The sequence below is a fragment of the Sorex fumeus genome, unplaced genomic scaffold (assembly GCF_029834395.1).
Source record: "Sorex fumeus unplaced genomic scaffold, SorFum_2.1 ptg000098l, whole genome shotgun sequence".
Classification (NCBI taxonomy): Eukaryota; Metazoa; Chordata; class Mammalia; order Eulipotyphla; family Soricidae; genus Sorex; species Sorex fumeus.
The window spans coordinates 22604698-22624255 of record NW_026606155.1 but is presented as its reverse complement, the minus strand read 5'-3'; the positions used below and the strand labels follow the sequence as shown (position 1 = coordinate 22624255).

The window sequence follows — 19558 nt, the reverse complement described above, 5'->3', positions numbered from 1 at the left end:
TGGTGGAGTTCATGCACAATTCAATCAGCCTAATCAGTGGCTGAATAATAGCAGTACTCCTACATAAAAAAAAAAAAATTTAAATAATAATAAAAAAATAAATTAAAAAAAAAAACAGGCCACACAGATCAAGAAAAATACAAAAAGGGGAAAAATAAAAGGCACTATAAGAAGAGCAAAACTGGCCTGGAGGATAAACACAGTAGTTTAAAACTCTAGCTAAACTTCTGCCTTGAGATAGAGGAAAACAGTGCCACAGAAGTAAGCTGCAGGGGTGGGACTGGGAAAGGGCAGTTGGATGGGAAACTGGGAACACTGGTGGTGGGAAATGTGTACTGATGAATTGGATAGGTGTTGGAATATTGTAAGACTGGAACTCAATCATAAACAACTTTGTTGGGGCCAAGTGATAGATAATACAGCAGGTATGGCATTTGCTTTGTACACAGCCAAGCCAGGTTCCATCCCCAGCACCCCATATGGTCCCTTGAGCACTGCTAGGAGATCACTGAGCACAGAGCCAAGAGTAAGCCATGAGCAAAGCAGATATGGGAAGGAGAGGAGGAAGAAGAACAGTAACTCAATAAATTAAAATACTTTAACACAAAAAAAGTAATGAGGGAGGAGAAAGAGAACACAGGCTTCTCTAAAGTGTGTGTGTGTGTGGGGGGGAAGCCAAAATGTTGAGGGGCCTAAGCAATATTACAACAGGTAGGGTGCTTGCCTTCAAGCAGCCAACCTGGGTTCAATCCCCGGCATCCCATAGGGTCTCCTAATCCTCATCAGGAGTGATCCCTGAGCACAGAGCAAAGAGTAAGCCCTGAACACCATCAGATGTGGCCCCCAAAAGGAAAAAAAAAATTAGTCAAGAAATCTAGCCCTCCCTGCAAAGATCAATCTTATTTAAATCCAAACTAATGACAAAGTAGAATTCCGTGTTAAGTAGGAGATTCCGAATGCAAGCACAGTGGGTAGGGAGTTTGCCTTGTACGTGGCTGACCCAGTCAACCCCAGTTCAATTCCTACGCCCCTCTCAGAGAGCCCAGAAAGCTACCGAGAGTATCCTGCCCATATGGCAAAGCCTGGCAAGCTACCTGTTACATATTGGATATGCCAAACACAGTAACAACAAGTCTCACAATGGAGACATTACTGGACCCACTCAAGCAAATCGATGAACAATGGGAGGACAGTGCTACAGTACTACAGTTATAAACACATCATATATACTATGGCTATCAAGTATGTAAGTAGCACTGTACCAAGTACATTTTGCAGACACAAGTTCCATCAACCTCATATCTCACTAAGAATGCTAAGTATTTAATTTTGTGATTTTCACAAAGATGAGTTAAACAAAATATTGCTGCAGACTGTCTGAAAGTTGTTGCTAAACACCCAAGACTTAATTACGGTAAAAAGAAAAATGACTATTTTAGGAAAAGACTCAATCACAAGTCACATGAGTTGCAGATTCAACTGCAGTAAATTCAGACTGAATTTTTCTTCCAGGGCCAGAGATAGTACAAAGGTTAAGGAAGACACTTGCCTTGCCTGCAGCCAACCCAGTTTGATCCCCAAAACTGCATATAATCCCCCAAACACCACCAAGATATATCCCAGAGCACAGAGCCAAGAGTAATCCCTGAGCACCACAGGATGTGGTACAAAAAATAAGCAAGAAAAAACTTCAATAAATCACTTCCGGAGACACAAGAGAGAAGTAACAATGAAGGGAGGGAACTGGTAAGAGCTTACTGCAACTTGGAAATCTCTATTTAAACTCTGGTAACAATTAAAACATGCATAATGTGTTTCATCAATTTAGCAGTGAGGTTTTAAAAGTATAGGCTTTAGTGTCAGACTACTTAGGTCTGTCCCACATACAGTCCACTACTTAATGTTTCACACCGCTTAGTCTCTGTGATTCAGATTCCTCAACTAGAGAATAAGGACAATAATAGTACCTACCTCCATCAGGACTTCATTATAAAGATTAAATTAGTGCATGTAAAGCACTTAGAACAAGACTCGTATATAAGAATGCATTAGCTGCTGCTAGTATTGTAATTGCCTGATACCTCTGCTATCAATTTTCACATCTAGTTCAAACACACAATAGTTTCCAAGCCAGATCATGCAGTTTTAATGTTCCTGAATCAATTATTCATATACCAAATTCAAAAAGTAGCTCTATTAAATGAATAGATGTCACTGGCAAAATAAAAACAAAAACATTGAGGCCACAGCAATAGTACAGAAGGTATGGTGTTTCCCTTGAACACAATCAACCCACGTTCAATTCCCAGCACCACATATGGCTCCCCGATCCCTGCCAGGAGTGATTCCTAACTGCAGAACCAGAAATAACCTCTAAGCATCACCAGCTATGCCCCATAAGAGAAAGAGAGAACGCAGTCAACCCAGGTTTAATCCCTGACATCCCATATGGTTCCTCGAGCGCTGCCAAGAATAATTCCTGAGTGCTGAGCCAGGAGTAACCCCTAAGCATCACTGCATGTGCCCACCACAAAAGAAAACATACATATATATATAGTACATATGGAATATTACTCATCTGTAAGAAAAGATGAAATCATGCAAAAGAAAAGATGAAATCATGCAATTTTCTGATACACAGAAGGATCTGGAAAGTATGTATCATGCTTAGTGAAATGAGTCAGAGGGAGAGAGACAGTATGATCTCACACATATGCAGGAGATATAGAAATATATTAGGGAAACAATGTTCAAAGGTAATGAAAATGAAAAGCAAGAGAACTGGTCCTCAGTAGGAAGCTTGCCACTGGGGGAGGAGAGACTTTCAGCCAGGGAAGGGAACACTATGATAATGAAGGGCAGTGGTCACTCTGGATGAGGACTGGGTGATGAAAGAAGGTAAAGTGATATGCATGATACTTATCAGTAACAGTATTATAAACCAGAATGCCTGAAAAAAACAAAAGCAAAAAGTGCCTGCCATAGAGGCAGACTAGGGGTGGTAGAGACAAGTGGGTACTGATGGAGGGAAGTAAAGTGACTGGTGTTGGAATACTGTACACCTGAAACTCAATTATAAATAACTTTGTAATTTACTTTAATAAATTTTAATGATATTTAAAATTCTGTGTATTCTATTATTTTATATATGGATTCACTTATGATTTGTGAGAGTAGAGTTTTTTAAAAGTAAAACAGCACTTCAACTATGAGATTTTACTTTTCAGAAAGCCCTATGTCGGTGATATACATTTCTCAGGTTAACTAAACTTCAGGTATTAATATTTGCTAGAACTCCATAAGTAAATGATTCATAAGGAGGCTTCATGCTGTGTTTTGTAGAGCTATTTTTTGTTGGTTTTGTTTTGGGGCCATACCCAACAGTGCTTCAGGGCTTACTCCTGGCATTGCTTGGCAGACCATATGGGGTGCCAAAGATTGAACCCAGGTTAGCTACATGCAAGATAAGTGCTCTACCTGTAGTACTACCAATGTACTTTTCTATCCAGTCAGTTGTCTTGAGCACACAGGTTCTTACCAGAGTTTGTGCTATTGCGAACAGTGCTACAAGGAACACAGGAGTGCAAGTATCTTTTCTATAGTGTGTCTTTTGGCCCTAAGGGTACATTCCCAGGAGTAGAATGGCCGGGTTATACGGAAGCCCAATTCCTAGTTTTATGGAATGTCCATACTGTCTTCCAAAAAGGCTGAACAAATCATTCCCACCAGGAGTAAAGGAGGGTCACTTTTTCCCCACACCCATACCAATAATGGCTATTGTTCATTTTAATGAGTGTGAATCTCTCTGGTGTGAGGTGGTATCTCATTATTGTTTTGATCTGCACTTCCCTGATGATTAGTGATGCACTTTTTCATGTCTCTTTTGGCCGTTTGTATTTTTTCTTTAGAAAGTTTCTATTTAGCTCTTCTCTCCATTTTTTGATGTGTTGGGTGTTTTTTTCTTGTACAGTTCTACCAGTGCATTATGTATCTGGGAAATTAATCCTTTATCAGATGAGTAGTGGGCAAATAAATTCTCCCAATCTGTGGCTGTCTTTGTATTCTGGTCACCGGTTCCTTTGAGATACAGAAGCTTCTTAATATGGTCCCATTTGTTTATCATTGCTTCCACTTGCTTTTGTCAATAGCATTTCATCCTAAAAAATATCTGTTGCTTGGGGCCGGAGCGATAGTACAGCGGGTAGGGCGTTAAGCCTTGCACACAGCAGACCCGGGTTTGATCCCCGGCATCCCATATGGTCTCCCCAGCACCACCAGGAGTGATTCCTGAGTGCAGAGCCAGGTATGACCCAAAAAGCCAAAAAAAAAAAAAAAGTCTGTAGCTAGTGTCATGGAAAGTTCTGCCTCCTTTCCTCTACATACTTTATGGATTCAGGTCTTCAATCCATTTTGATTTGATTTTTGTGCATGTTGTTAGAAAGAGGTCTGAGTTGGGTGTTGTTTTGTTTTGTTTTGTTTTATGTGGCCAAGCAGTTTTCTCAGCACCATTAATTGAAGAGACTTTCCTTGCTCCTTTACAGAAGATTAACTAACTATATACATAAGGGTCTGTCTGTGGAATTTCATTTATATTTCATTGATCTAAAGGTCTGTCCTTATTTCAGTACCATACTGCTTTAATTGCTTCTGATTTGAATTTTGCCAAGAATTGCTTTGGCTATTTGAGGTGGTTAATTTTTCCAAATAAATTTCAGGAATGTTTGATCTTTTCTTTTAAAAGTGTCATGGGGAAAGAAAGGGGGATGGGAAGGAAGAGAGAAGGGGGAGAGAGGAAAAGAGAGGGAGGGGTAGAGAAAGACAGAGAGACAGAGACAGCGAGAGGAAGAGAAAGGAAGGAAGGAAGGAAGGAAGGAAGGAAGGAAGGAAGGAAGGAAGGAAGGAAGGAAGGAAGGAAGGAGAGAGTGCCTGCCATGGAGGGGTGGAGGGCAACTAGGGACACTGGTGGTGGGATATGTACACTGGTGAATGGAAACATTGGAACATTGTATGACTGAAACCCAATCATAAACAATACTGCAATTGTGTATCTCACTATGATTCGACTTTTTAAAAACTAGAAAATAAAATAAAAAGTGTCATGGGTATTCTTACAGAAACTGCATTGAATCTGTATGTTTTGGGAGAATACTGCCATTTTGATGATGTTAATCCTCCCAATCCATGAGCAGGGATTTGTGTTTCCATTTCCTCATGTCTTCGTTAATTAAAGTAGTGCTTTGTACTTTTCTTTGTATAGGTCTTTCACCTCTTTAGTTGATTTCTACGTATATGACTTACTGAGGCATAACTGTGAATGAAATCTTTTTTTAATTTTTTCTCTTCTATTTCATTCCTTACATATAGGAAAATCATAAAATTTTGGGTGTTAATTTTATAGGCTGTCACTTTACTATACAAATCTACTGTTTCTAGAAGCTTTTTTGTAAGAGTCTTAAGAGTATTCTAAACATAGTATCATGTCATCCACAGACAGTAAGATGTTGACTTCTTCCTTTCCTATCTGGGTGCTATTAATATCATTTTTTACTTAACTGTAATGGCAAGTACTTCCAATACTGTACTAAATAGAAGTGTTGAGAGTGGGCAAACTTGTCTTGTGCCTGATCTTAGAGGGATGGCTTTTAGTTTTTCTCCTGAGTATAATTTTTGCAGTGGGCTTCTGGTAAATGATATGTTGAGGAAGGTTACTTCAATTCACATTTTTGGAGCTTTTATCATGAATGGGACCTAGATCTTATAAAATGCTTTCCTGGCATATGATTTTAATTTTTCCTTATATTGATACAGTGTTTTATACTGATTGGCTGGTTTACGTTAAACTATCCTTGCATTCCAGGATGAATCCTACTTGGTCATGGTATATGATCTTTATGATAGTTGTTGGATCCAGTTTGCTCATACTTTATTGAGGATCTTTGACATCTATGTTCATCAGTCTGTAATTCTCCTTTTTTGTGTTTTGTGTTGTATCTGTCTGCAGTAAGTATAAGCATAATGTTTGCCTCATAGAAATGAGAGTGTTTCTATTTCTTCATTTTCTTGAAAGAGCCTAAAAAGAACTGGTAGTAGTTCTTTAAATTTTTAAAAGGACTCACTAGTGCATCCATCTGGGCCGGGGTTTTTGTTTTAAGAGAGATTTCTGATTATCATTTTGATTTCCTCAATAGTGATCGGTTTGTTCAAGTGTTCAGCCTTGGGAGATTATAGGAGTCCAAGAATTTATCCATATCTTCTAGGTTCTCTCACTGCATGGGATAAAGATTTTCAGAGTAATCCCTGATGATCCTTTGAATTTCTGTAGTATCTGTTGTTACCAAGGATTGAACCTGGATTGGCCACATGCAAGGAAAGCGCCCTACCCACTGTATACTATCACTCTGGCCCCAAAAGCAACTAGATTTTATACACTGCTGGAAGAGAAACACTAGGCAGCAGAACAAAAAGGGAAGGAGAGGAAATTTTTTTCAGGGGTTGGGCCAGAGAGATAGTACAGGAGTTAAGGCATTTTCCTTAAATACAGCAGCTTCGATTCCTAGGTTCAATCCCCAGCCCTACCTCTGAAGGTACCAGGAGTGATCCCTGAGCAAAGAACTAAAAGTAAGCCCTGAATATAGCCAGGTGTGACCCCCCCTCAAAACTCAAAAAAAGTTTTTTAAGAAAATTAGGGCCACACAAAAGAAACATGGACAAAAGAACAGGAACATAACTTTACTTAAAGGAAACACTTAAAGATTAATAATTCTATTTTAAATGTTCTACTAGCAATCAAGTAAGTACAAATTTCAGAAACAATTTACTATTTATTTCTTATCAAGAGAACAAATATTTTTAAATGACAATATTACTGGCAAGATCTCTATGTATCGATCTCATACATTGCTTATGGGAATATAAATTGGCCTTGCCTTTCTAAAAAGCAACTGTTTTGATCTCAAGTGCCCCAAGAAACATATACCTTGCCCTCCACTTACAAATTTCTATCTTTGACTAGAGAGCACAGCAGGTAACGCATTTATTTGTCTTGTACACAGCTGACATAGGTTCAATCCTTGGCACCCCATATGATCCCTGGAGCCAAGAGAAAGCCTTGAGCACTGCCAGGTATGGCCCCAAAATAAAAACGAACAAAAATATCTATCTTAATTTAAAAAAGAAAATATCTGTCAAACGAATCACCTAAGTTTTTGTTTTAAATAAGAATACACAATAAATGTAAACATTATGGAAATGGTTTGCATACATGTTAATATATTTTTAAGGGTTTTTTTTCTTTTTCCTTCTCTTTGTTGTTTTTAAGTTTTTCTTTTTTTTTTTCTCCTTTTCTTTATTGTTTTTCTGCAAAGACCAGGGATCACACAGGCTGGTGGCAATGCTTGCACACTTGGTTGTGATGCATCACAGACTGCACAATTTACTGTGGCACTGGGAATGAGCTGCTGGGATTACACCTGTGTATATGGAATAGTGCCGGGGATTACTCTCTTCCTTCCTACACTGGCAAGACAGGTGTTTGACCAGTGCACAATCCCTGGGTCTCCTGATCTATTAATGGATTAGAATGATACTAAAATTCATATTTAAAAATAGGTTTCAAAATAATATATATAGTAAAAATATGCACAAGGGGAAAATATATTCAAAATGTTATTTTGGGGTGAGGCTGGAGAAATAACAGGAGGTCCAGGTTTAATCCCCTAGCAACTCATAGTCCCCTAAAGTCTGAGCAACCACAATCAAGGTAATAACTGCACTAGAAAACCAAATTACAATAATACCCAGCAATTCCATTACTAGGTATATATCCAAAAGAAAGGGAATATGTCCACATAAAAACTTGTCTGTGAAATATTTATAGAAGCTAGGAGCGACAGCACAGTGGGTAGGGCGTCTGCGTTGCACGCAGCCAACAGGGCCGACCCAAGTTCGATTCCTCCGCCCCTCTCGGAGAGCCCGGCAAGCTACGGAGAGTATCTCGCCCACACGGCAGAGCCTGGCAAGAAACCCGTGACGTACTCGATATGCCAAACACAGTAACAACAAAGTCTCATAATGGAGACGTTACTGGGCCCGCTCGAGAAAATCGATGAACAACGGGAGGACAGTGACAGTGATATGTGAATAGCCAAAATACTAGAAACAATCCCCACGTGACAGACCCAAGTCTATTCTCCAGCATCCTATATGGTCCCTCAAGTACCACCAGAAGTAATCACCACCTTCTGAGTACACAGTCTGGGTAATCTTGAGCATCACTGGGTGTGGCCCAAAAACTAAACCAAAAAAAGGAATACAGGAAAAGAACATGATGCTGCTGAACTGTCCTAGGTAGATGGGTCTAGGCTAAAAACTCTGGGGCCTTCTCGGAAAAGGTGTAGCAGATTCCCCTTTCTCCCTATTGCTCAGCAGCTCCCAGACACACACAATGCCCTCCAGCACAGAAACAGCCTAACTCCACAAAAAAAAAAAAAAAACCTCATCAAGCCACCAAATTATTCCAGTTCCATAGATCCTTAAGTGTACAGCCTCTCTACCTCCAAATTTTATAGTTCTGACAACCCAGTAGGATCACAGCTAATTTGATGGGAAGTTACACAGAGAACTAAGAGCTCAATGAGTTAACGTTTGCCTTGCACGCAGCCAACATGGCCGACATGAGTTCGATTCCTCCGCCCTTCTCGGAGAGCCTGGCAAGCTACCGAGAGTATCTCGCCTGCACGGCAGAGCCTGGCAAGCTCCCCGTGACGTATTCGATACGCCAAACACAGTAACAACAAAGTCTCCAATGGAGACGTTACTGGGCCCGCTCGAGCAACGCAGAAGGCTCAACTAACAACAGCTCAGTAAACCCTCAAGACAATGATTTTAGTAACACCACTGTAAGATATAACAATTATCACAAATTGACTTTTATTGATATATGTTTTAATAATCCCATTCACCTTTTTATTGTAACAAGCAATAAATAAATTTGTGTCTGCTAATGGGACAAGACTGGTTGGTGGGTGACGATAAACTGAGGACATTGACGGAGAGAAGATCACACTCGTAATAGGATTGTTGCTGGAACACTGATTGCCATAACAACTCTATTATGAATAACTTTGTAGATCACCATGTTATAAATATTTTTTAAAGGAAAAACAGGGTCAGGGAAATAGTTCAAGTGTTAGAGCACATATCTAACATATGCAAGGTCATGAGTTCAAACTGCAGACACTGCATGGTTCCCAAGCATCACCCAGGTGTTCCCAAGGTCCCCAGGTGTGACTTTCATAATAATTTTGACGCTTTAAAAAAAATAAGATTTTAATTAGGCCTTACATGTGGCGAACCTGTGTTTGATTCCTGGCACCCCATATGGTTTCCCTAGCCCAGCCAGAAGTCATCTCTGAGCGCAGAGCCAGGAGTAAGCCCTGAGTACCAGTGTGTATGGTACAAAAACAAGACAAAACTAAATCCAAATAGTGCAGGGCGAGAAAGACATGAAAGCATTGTTTTGTACACAGCAACCCCAACTGTAATTTTCTTACACTGAAATTGTTTAAAGACAAGTATTCATACTTCATCTACTATGCATAACAGCGTCACATAACTAAAAGGTAACAGGTATATTTGTACATAGGAAACAGGATAAAAGCATCACTTTTATATTTCCAAGGTCCAAAGTAGCCAAAGTCAACTAAAGTTAAAAATTTTGTTTTTATCAATGCTTCTAGTTTCCTGACTTTGCCTTTATTCAAAATTTAAGCAGCGTTCTACAATTTGAACTTCTGCCCTTTCTAAACTAAAAGGGAAAAAAAGAAGTTATTTTCCTAAGTAATTAAATATCTTAATATAAGCAAGTTAACCCCATTTAAGATTTTACTATCTCATGAGAGAATTTAAGTTTTTGATCCTGGTTAGGAAAATGTAAGGTGTTAACAACCAAACTTAGGTACCTATCAACAGCAGCCAAGTCCACAACCCACCACCACCACTGCCATAAAAACGCCATGTAAGTTCATCTACCAGTCTTGTTTCAGAGATTCATAAATAAACCTCAAAAGAGATTAACTAGCTGCAAAATTGGGTACCCATTCCCAGCTGAGACCTCTGGGGTAACTTGGGAAGTGGGCATGGCAGCACCCAACCCCAACAAAGCTCAAAGCCACAGCAGCCGCTCCCACACACCAAAGCTACTGCTAAGCCTCTGGCCGGACTGCCCAGTTACATATTCTGGATTTTCAGGAGCTACCTCTCCAGACTCTACAACACTGACATCCCAGTAGTAGCACACCAGATTGGATAGGATATAACATAGAAGTCAAAAAACATTAAGGCAGAAGGCTTCACTTGCAACAAGAGCTTAGTAAACCTTCAGTCAAGAACGTAATGTCCTCATGGTGAAAATTTTACAAATTTTCTTCTACAGAAATATTTTTTGATCATCCCACTAGTCATTTAGTGGTAACAAGCAATATAAAATAAATTACTGTGGGCCTACTACTTGGGCAGGCTTGTGGGGTGGCTGAGAAAACCGAGACAATGGTAATAGTGGTGACGGAATTGGTGTTGGGATATTGAATAACTGTAACAAGCCATCATGAACAACTTTGTAAATCACAGTGTTTAAATAAAGTGGGGGAAGGGGAGGAGTACATGTCAAGATGGCAGGCAGGGGTAGGGTTGGAACGGCAGGCTGGGGTGAGGGTAAGAGGGTAGGAGAGAAAACACTGGTGGAGAAAAGTTGACACTGGTGATGGTAACAGTGCTGAAACATTGTCTAAAATTCAACTATGAATAACTTTGTAAATCACAGTGCTTTAATAAAAATTTTTTTTAAATGTAAGGTATCAACTACATTTAAACCATACTGATGAAGAGAGAAGGAACATCCACATACAATGTAGAATACATTGTAGAATAGCTCCTATATTAATCCACTTAAGATGAATGAAGATATGTATATATAGGTCACTTGGAAAGAAGAAATGGTGGCAAAGTCTGAGCTACCTATGATTGCTATGGATCTACTTCAAGAGATATCTACATACAAGAGATACAAGGATCTACATACAAGACATATCTAACTTATCTCTGAATTCAAACAGTCCTACCCAAACTCCTAATCTTTAGGATCAGCACTTCTCCGTTTTTAAAATGCTTTCCTGAGTGGCGCAAAATAGCAAGCAGTGAAAATGGCAAAAAAAACGCAAAATCTGTCCCTGAGAGAATGTTGCGAATAGGATCATCCTCCTTTACATATGTCACTCCAGGAAAACTGCCAAGAATGGTTCACTCCTCTAGACACACTTCCTGCAGATCCTTCTGACTCCTTCTTAAACACATGCCAGTATTCTCATTTTCCTTTAGTTCCAATCCTTCTGTTGCCAAGTGCACATTTTTTATTGCCAAAAATATATGACAATATCATATCTATTTATTGACATCTATTTATCAATCCTTATGTTTTATATCTTGTATCTTATGTCCTACATCTGAACAAATATCCAAAACCTGTAATACCATATAATTGTATATAATGGCACTTCTACCTTTAATAATATAATTTCCTCTATGTTGTATAAATAAGGGCTGGAGCGATAGCACAGTGGTAGGGCATTTGCCTTGCAAGCCACCCCCCCCCCCCACCGGGCCAAGCCAGGTTCGATTCCTCTGCCTCTCTTGGAGAGCCCGGCAAGCTACCAAGAGTATCTCACCAGCACGGCAAAGCCTGTCAAGCTACCCATGACGTATTCGATATGCCAAACACAGTAACAACAAGTCTCACGATAGAGAGGTTACTGAGCCTGCTCGAGCAAAATCGATGAACAACAGGAGGACAATGCTACAGTGTTACTGTGTATAAATAAAATAAATTCTCTTAGCAAATTAAAGATTTATCACAAAGTTGAAATAACAAAATAAGATAGCAAAAAAGCTCTCAATTTTGGGGGTTTTTTTTGTTTGTTTCTTTGTTTTGAGTCACATCCAGGATGCTCAGGGCTTGTTCCTGGCTCTGAATTCAGGAATCACTCCTGGCAGTGGTCAGAGACCATATAGGGTGCTGCAGATCAAACCCAGATTGGCACATGAAAGGCAAGCACCTTGCCCAATAAAGTATCTTTCCAGTCCGAAAAACTTTTAACTTGTAGTCTTCGTTATTTCTTTTTTCTCTAGTCCTATTAAGGAAACTTATCAGAAATCAACCTAATTCATGAGGTACTCTATAATAATCAAAATCTATTAAATATAAAGATGTGTTTGGCAGGTACAAAGTAAGATGTATTTTCAAATATTCTATTAAAGACTTTTTTAAGGTTATAAATTTACCAGGGGACCTTTCCTAATAAGGGAATTCTCCCAGAAAACTAAAAACCAGGCATAAGAGTTTTGTACTTTTACAGAACTAGATTTTTCTAGCACCAATCTTTCCATTGTAATTTACCGTATGGTAGTTGGCAGGCAAGAAGAAAAGAAAGGACATGAGAAAGTATAAAAGATAGAACTATACAAAAATAAAGTATATTAACTAAATTTCTGGGCTAGAGCGATAGCACAGCGAGTAGGGCGTTTGCCTTGCAAGCGGCCAACATGGCCAACCAGAGTTTGATTCCTCCGCCCCTCTCAGAGAGCCCAGCAACCTACCGAAAGAGTATCTCGCCCAAGCTCCTCGTGACGTATTTGATATGCCAAACACAGTAACAATAGTCACAATGGAGACATTACTGGGCCCGCTGGAGCAAATCAATGAACAACAGGAGGACAGTGACAGTGAACTAAATTTCTACTTTTTAATCATTTACCTAAATAAACTAATAATAAAATGAAGTCTCACTAAATTGTACTGTTAGGAATGCACAGTTCCTTTAGAACTTAAAAACCACCATTAATTCAACTACAGTGCAAATTAAAAAATCTCACTGTAAAAGTAGTTGAGCAATCAGAGCTATTCATAGATAAGTATGATTAAATTATGGATGAATAATAAGTCAATTGAATAAAGTCCATTTATTAAAAAGCGAGTAATAATCAAAGTGGGCAATGTTCACAATTACAAAGAACGAACTTTTATATTTTTCCCACACTCAGATTTTGCATTTCTCAATAAGTTGGTAAAGAACTGAATGATCTATAAAAATGTGCCCACCAACCGTACAATCACTTATAAAATAACTATTCTGGTTGCAGTCTCTAATATTCCCATTTAATCAATGCAAGGAATTAAAAAAGATTCGTCCTTGGAAACTGCCACAAATAGTACATCCATCTTGTGAAAAAATTTCTTATACTTTTCAATTTAAACATGTAATGGTCATATCTTATAGTCTTCCAAACAAAAATTAAAATAAGGAAAAATAAAAATCTGAAATAGAACTAAAAATTATTTGTCAAAGACAAAAAAAATCCTTACGTAAGCTACACCAGAAGTTTCTTAACAATTTAATAAAACATTAATGAAAGAGTTACATCTATCTCTTGGATTAAAAATTTTTAAAGGAGCTGCAAGAAAATCAGTTTTCTAACTGTTTTCTCTATTCTTATATCCAAAAATACAGACCTAAATCAACTGTTTCTAAAGATAAACCATCTGGTGTTTAATAAAAAGAAAAATATCAGATAGTGATAGTATGGAGCTGGAGCAATAGCACAGCGGTTAGGGTATTTGCCTTGCACAAGACCGACAGGGCCAACCCGAGTTCAATTCCTCCACCTCTCTCAGAGAGCCCAGCAAGCTACCTAGAGTATCTCGCCTGCAAGGCAAAGCCTGGCAAGCTCCCTGTGATGTATTAGATATGCCAAACACAGTAACAACAAGTCTCACAGTGACAGTGACAGTGATAGTATAGCAAATGTTGCTCTTGCCTTGTAAGCGAACAACCTAGGCTGATCCCAGGCACCCCCTAAGGTTCCCAGAGCCCAGCCAGGAGTGATCCTTAAGGGCAGAGCCAGGAGTAAGCCCTGAGCACTAACAGGTGTAACCCAAAAATAAAATATAAAAAAAAAAAAACTATCAAGGGCTGGAGAGATAGTATATTGCCTTCCATGTGGCCTACACTGATTCAATCCCTGAAACCCCATATGGTCCCCTGAGCCCTGGCAAGGAGTGATTCCTGAGCACAGTCGGGAGTAAGCCTGACTGATCCCTGAGCACAGAGTTAGGAATATGCCCTGAATACTACTGGTGTGGCTCAAAAAAAACAAAAAAAGAAAAAAAATTAAATCAACAACAGCAGGAGTGGAGAGAAAGTATAGCAGATAAGGCTCTTGCCTTGCTAGAGGCTGCCCTGGGTTCGATTCCCAAAATCCCATATGGTCCCCTGAGCACCTCCAGGAGTAACTCTTGAGTACTGAGCCAGGAGTAACCTCTGAGCATCACTTGGGTGTGGTCCAAAAACAAAACAAAACAAAAACAAACAGCAGCACAATATAGACATGGTCTTTTGGGGAGAAGGGGAAAGAGGTGGCGATAAGGGGGAATGCTTGAAGCCATACCCAGTGGGTGCTCAGGGATCACTCCTAGAAGTGCTGGGAGATAAGAGAGGGAAACCATACTCAATGCCTGGGATCAAACCAGAGTCAGTTGCTGGCAAAGCAAGTACTTTAAACCCCGTACTATCAATCCAGTACAACAGAGTCTTAAAATAAGTATTATAATCAACATTCAGATCCTTCAAATGAGTTAAATTTATAACATGCCACATCCAGTTCATTCTTAAGGGAGAAAACTGAAAACAAAAACTCCTGCTTACTACTTTGTAGTTAAGCCTCTATCCCAGGTGCGTTGTACTCAGTATTACCACTCTTTCTTCTCTTTTCAAAAGCCAACAATTCTAAACTATACAAGTATGTCTAGTTCCCTTAAAAATACTTTTATATTATGTTTTGTGTTCAGGGCCATGCCAAGCTTTCAAATACTTTTACTCTAAAAAGGAAATTCCTTTTCACTTTCTCCACTGAAATGTGTCTTCTTTGGTTTTGCTTATTTTCTATACAAGAAATGTTCTCAAATCAGTGTTTCAGTTTTAGCTGTTTACTATTAATACCTCTGTATAAACTCAGGTTACTCACCAAACAATGCCTTATAATACAGGGATAAACATGAAAGAGTAAACAAGGGGGCATAATGAAACAAAGTACACCACAAGTAAGCAACTCCACTCAATTTCATCTCTGCCTCAAATTCTCTTAAATAAACTCATGCCAAAGATTCTCAGCATCTAAAAAGAGGCACAACAGTATATGTAAAGCAGACACAGAAAAAAAAATAGAAACAAAGATTCTAACATCACCTAAGAAAAAATTCCAACAGAAAGAAGAAATATAGCTAGAGAGATAGTACAGTAGGTAAGGCACTTGCTTTGCACGAGGCCAACCCCAGCCAACCTGGGTTCCACTCCCTATGGTTCCCTGAGCCTGCCAGAAGTAATCCCAGAGCACAGAGCCAGGAGTAAGCCCTGAGCACAGCTGGGTGTGACCCAAAAATAAACAAAAAAAAGAATCAAAAAGAAAAGAAAAACCATGAGCACAGGGCTCAAATACTGCTACTGAATGCTTTGCTTTTTCTGCAAATCAAAATCAATGAAGTGATTGAGTGATCAAAATAATCTCTCAAATTTTGACTTGAAATATAGTTAACACTGTGATGCAGTACAGTGGTTCTCAAAGCTGACTGCACACTGGACTCATCTGAACAGACTTACAAATACTGACGGCTGAGTTCCACCCTTGAAGATTATTCTGATGTAATGGTTGTGTTCTGACCCTCAATCATGTTATTAGTAATATTACAAAGACATTAGAAATTCTGAAAGCTCTCCAGGTGATTCAAGTAAGAAAGAAAGTTGAGAACCTCTGATGTAGTACACAAATGAATGAGAAGTTCCCAAAAACAATTTTTCTTGTCAAGTGCAATATCAGCAAATAGATTTATTCGCTTTCATTTTATTTTCAATGCTAGTGTCAGTCTACTAAGTTGGAGGCTTTTTGCTCAGTATTCTACAGTTTCAATTTTACTATCTTTTTTTTTAGAGGTGGGGAAATAGAAGATGCCAAGGATAAAACACAGGGCCTCATAAATGTGGGACATGTCTCTACCACGATAAGACCAACCCTTCAAATTGATTTTATAAACTCAAATCAGCGCCATGGTCTAAAATAAAGACTTAAGTAGGATATCCTTCATATTATAATCTTTTTTTGCCACTTGCCTCACTTTCCAGCAAAAAGGACAGATTTTTTTTGTTGTTGCTTTGTTTGAGGATCACACCCATTGGTGGAGGGAGGGGGGGTTGTTGGGATTAACCCTCTGGAAGCAGCACAACTCAAGGGACCATGCGTTGCTAAAAAAGAGTGGTTTCCACAGACAAAGCATGCTTACTTGTGCACAGGGTTATCTCCCAGCCCCCATAAATTTTTTAACATTACTACATTTCTGGTTTCACTAAAGAAACTGGTTCTTAAAACTGTGTGATTTATTAACCAGCAAAAGCATCGCATGAAATAAAGCCAATTTCCCAGGTCCCTTCCAGACCTACTAAATCAGAAACTCAATGTGAAGCCAGTGATCTAGTTAGTTTACTCAGCCGTCCAGGTGATTTGAATGCAAGGTCTGAGAACCACAGCACTGAAGAACTCGGGTTTCTCTATATCCTCTCACAACCCAGTACAGAGATTACTATGCCATACAATATTCTAAAAGTCCCACAAATTTAATTCGTGTGAAGGGGGGGAATCTGAAATAGGAACATGATACAAATACAGATGAAACTTTTGCACAAGAGCCTTTAAATTGTCGAAAGAAGTGGTGGCACTAGAGTTCAGACTTGATTCTACTTTGGTTGGCAAAGGTACGCCTAACCTTTCCGTGACTCCTCTTTCTGATCAACTTCCCGACTTACCTCTCTCCTTCGGCTACTCCTCCCCTTTCTCCTTCAAATGGTGCATTCTGTTCTTGACCTTATTTCCCATCCCCAAACAAACGTCTCACGGCAGGCACCTGAACGCCAATCCCTTAATCCTGCTTTTGGGACCCTCTCTCGGGTCCGAGATGGCATGACGGTATCAGGACGCCGAAGTTCATTCCACTATGGTAGTTCAGTTAGGAAGCTGAAGTGTCCAGTCCTCTGCGGAAGTCCTAAGAAACCGATTCCTGGCCCCACTGTTCCAGTTCTCAAGCTCTAGAAATCCTGGCCTGCTTGCACCAGCCCACCTCCCTCTTTCTCGATCAACTTCCTCGCGCCCTCCTTGATGCACCAGGAAACTATTTCTCCCCCGTCCGCCTCACGGGGCATGTCGTCTGGCCTGCGTCCTCTCAGCAGACAGCATTTCCTCACTCTCCAGGCCGACCCTTTCTTCAGCCCGGTCTCAAACCCGAGCTCTCCCTCGCGGATTGTTTGTTGTTGTTGTTGTTGTTGTTGTTGTTGCTGTTGTCGCTGCTGCTGCTGCTGCTTCCTCAGACCCAGGAACTCCCAAGCCGGCGCCGGCCGTCCCAAGCCGGAGCAAGCCCTGTGGGGGGTGGGTAGGGCGCGCGGGTTCTTCTTCCCTGGAGCTGCTCAAGGTCTCCGCCGGCCAGACCCTCGCACGACCCGGGGGCCCCTCAGCTCCCCGGCGGGCACACCCTCCTCCCCGGGACGAGCTGCCCGGGCAGTCGCACGAGGGTCTCCAAACACCCGCGTCCCGCCCTTCCTCACACGCTCGAGCTCGCTCGGACGCCGGCCGTTTCCTGTCACCCGGGACCCCGGGCGGCCCTCGGTCTTCCCGCCGCCCTTCTCCCTCCGACCCAGGCCACTCCCAGTTTCCCGGCCCCTTCGACTCCCCGCGCTCCCGGCGGGCGGCTCCCCGGCGTCCCACGGCGGCGTCGGCACCCCGGCCATCCTGGGTCCTCACGCCCCCGTCACTCCGCCCTCGGACCCGAGTGGCCCCGGTCACCCCCTCTTCTCCCGAGAGAGAGAGCCGAGCAGCTTTCGTCTGCCCCCCGCCCCCCAGGGACCTGCCCCTCAGACGCCGCCCGCGCGGCTCGGTGCCTCAGCCCGGACCCGGCGACCTCCCCGCGGAGACGCGCTCGGGTCCGGCGCCAACTCCGCCGCCAGACTCGGGCCATTCTCCCACCAGCTCCAGTCAGCGCGAACTCGCCACCGCCGCCGCCGCCGCCGCCGCCGCCTCTCCGCCGCCCCCGCCCTGGCCCCGGTCAGAGCCGGCCCGAAGTCTGGGCCCCCTTTTCCTCCAAGTCTCCAACCTCCGGAGCGTCCAACGGGAGTTTCCAGCCCGCGAAGCTCCCCGAGTCCCAGGCCCGCTTTCCTGGCACTCACCTGCCGCCGCCCCCGAGCAACTCCAGCGCCACTGCCTCTACCGCGGCCGCCAGTAGCCACCAAGCGCCACCACCTCCCCCATGACAACAGGCCCGCCCCGTTTCATACTTCCAATCTTCCCATTGGCTCGTGGGACAGAAACTCTCCACTATGATTGGCTTCGTCTACCTGCCCGTCAGAGCCTCATTGCCGCCCCTTTTCCTGGATCTGGTATTAGCACCCGCCCGGACCTGGCGCGTCCTAGACAAAATTTTAGCTGCTATTGGATGGTGGTTAGGCATTTCGAAGTTATGATAGGCTGCCGGTAGTGCCTGTTAAGTCAACTGGCAGGAGATGTGACCGCCGGGTTTGGTTCAAGCTCTGGAAGTTTGGTTGCGCTGCAGAAAGCTGAGAAGCGGCTGAATCTCTGATCCGCGGTTACCGGGGAAGGTGGTTAACTCTTTGTTGTAGAGTTGACTCTTTAAACTCCTCCCTTTCTCCAACTCCCTTCCTAGAAAATGTAGTTTAGCACTGCTCGCATATTCATAGGATGGCACTTACAAAACACTAACATACTGTGTTTAAAACAGATCTTCAGCCCCTTGGTTTGGAGTTTATTTTTACAGAAGAGTAAAAATAAATTACCCATCTTTTTTTAAAATTGCATTGAGTCAAATTTCCTTGAAGTTCTTCCCAGAAGTCTCCGTGCTAAAGAGCAAAGAGCAACCTTTCTATAGCAGAAATAGGTCCACTTTGGTAGTAATTATAAACGTCATTATTAAACTAAAGTGGAATGTGAGAGTTCTGCAAGCTTCTAAACTCCATCCAAGTGACTCCTACGAAGTGGTCTGGCGGCCATCAGCAAGTTTCGACTAAGCAAGTCACTGTTTGCCCTTGTGATGAGAATTCAGCTCCTCCTGTTTGGTTTTTACGTTCAGCATTTCTTAAATAATCCTACTAGATGTGTCAGATATTTTAAAAGCTTGTCCTTTTTTTCTAAATCTCTTTTCCTAACAAGCTAAATTAGAACCATTGAATGAATTGCAATTCTTTTTGCACATTAGCGCAATACACAATTGTGTTTTTTTTTTAACTTCATTTGGGTACAAATCACAGTAGGCATTTTTGAGAAATCTGGTGTTGCTATAAAAACTTGTACTCCTAGAAATATAGCCATCATTTGCTTTTCTTTTTCATTCCACCCACTTTTCCTGCTCCTGAATAATAAAATGCTGCCCTAATTATTCTTTCTATTCCTAAATCAGATT

At 41.3% G+C, this 19558-nt stretch overlaps 1 protein-coding gene across 8 annotated transcripts in view; it reads right to left on the bottom strand.

Moving 5' to 3' along the window:
- NUMB (NUMB endocytic adaptor protein) overlaps window positions 1-18377 on the bottom strand; it is a 141807-nt gene extending 123430 nt beyond the window's left edge. For 7 of the 8 annotated variants that reach the window (XM_056133686.1, XM_056133692.1, XM_056133685.1 and 4 more), the window contains exon 1: window positions 18312-18377. The gene's annotated coding sequence lies outside the window, so the exon portion shown is untranslated. Of the gene's footprint in view, window positions 1-16901; window positions 17031-18311 lie in introns of those variants that run through there. The other variant, XM_056133687.1, reaches the window with a different exon arrangement.
- Window positions 18378-19558: the final 1181 nt, after the last annotated feature.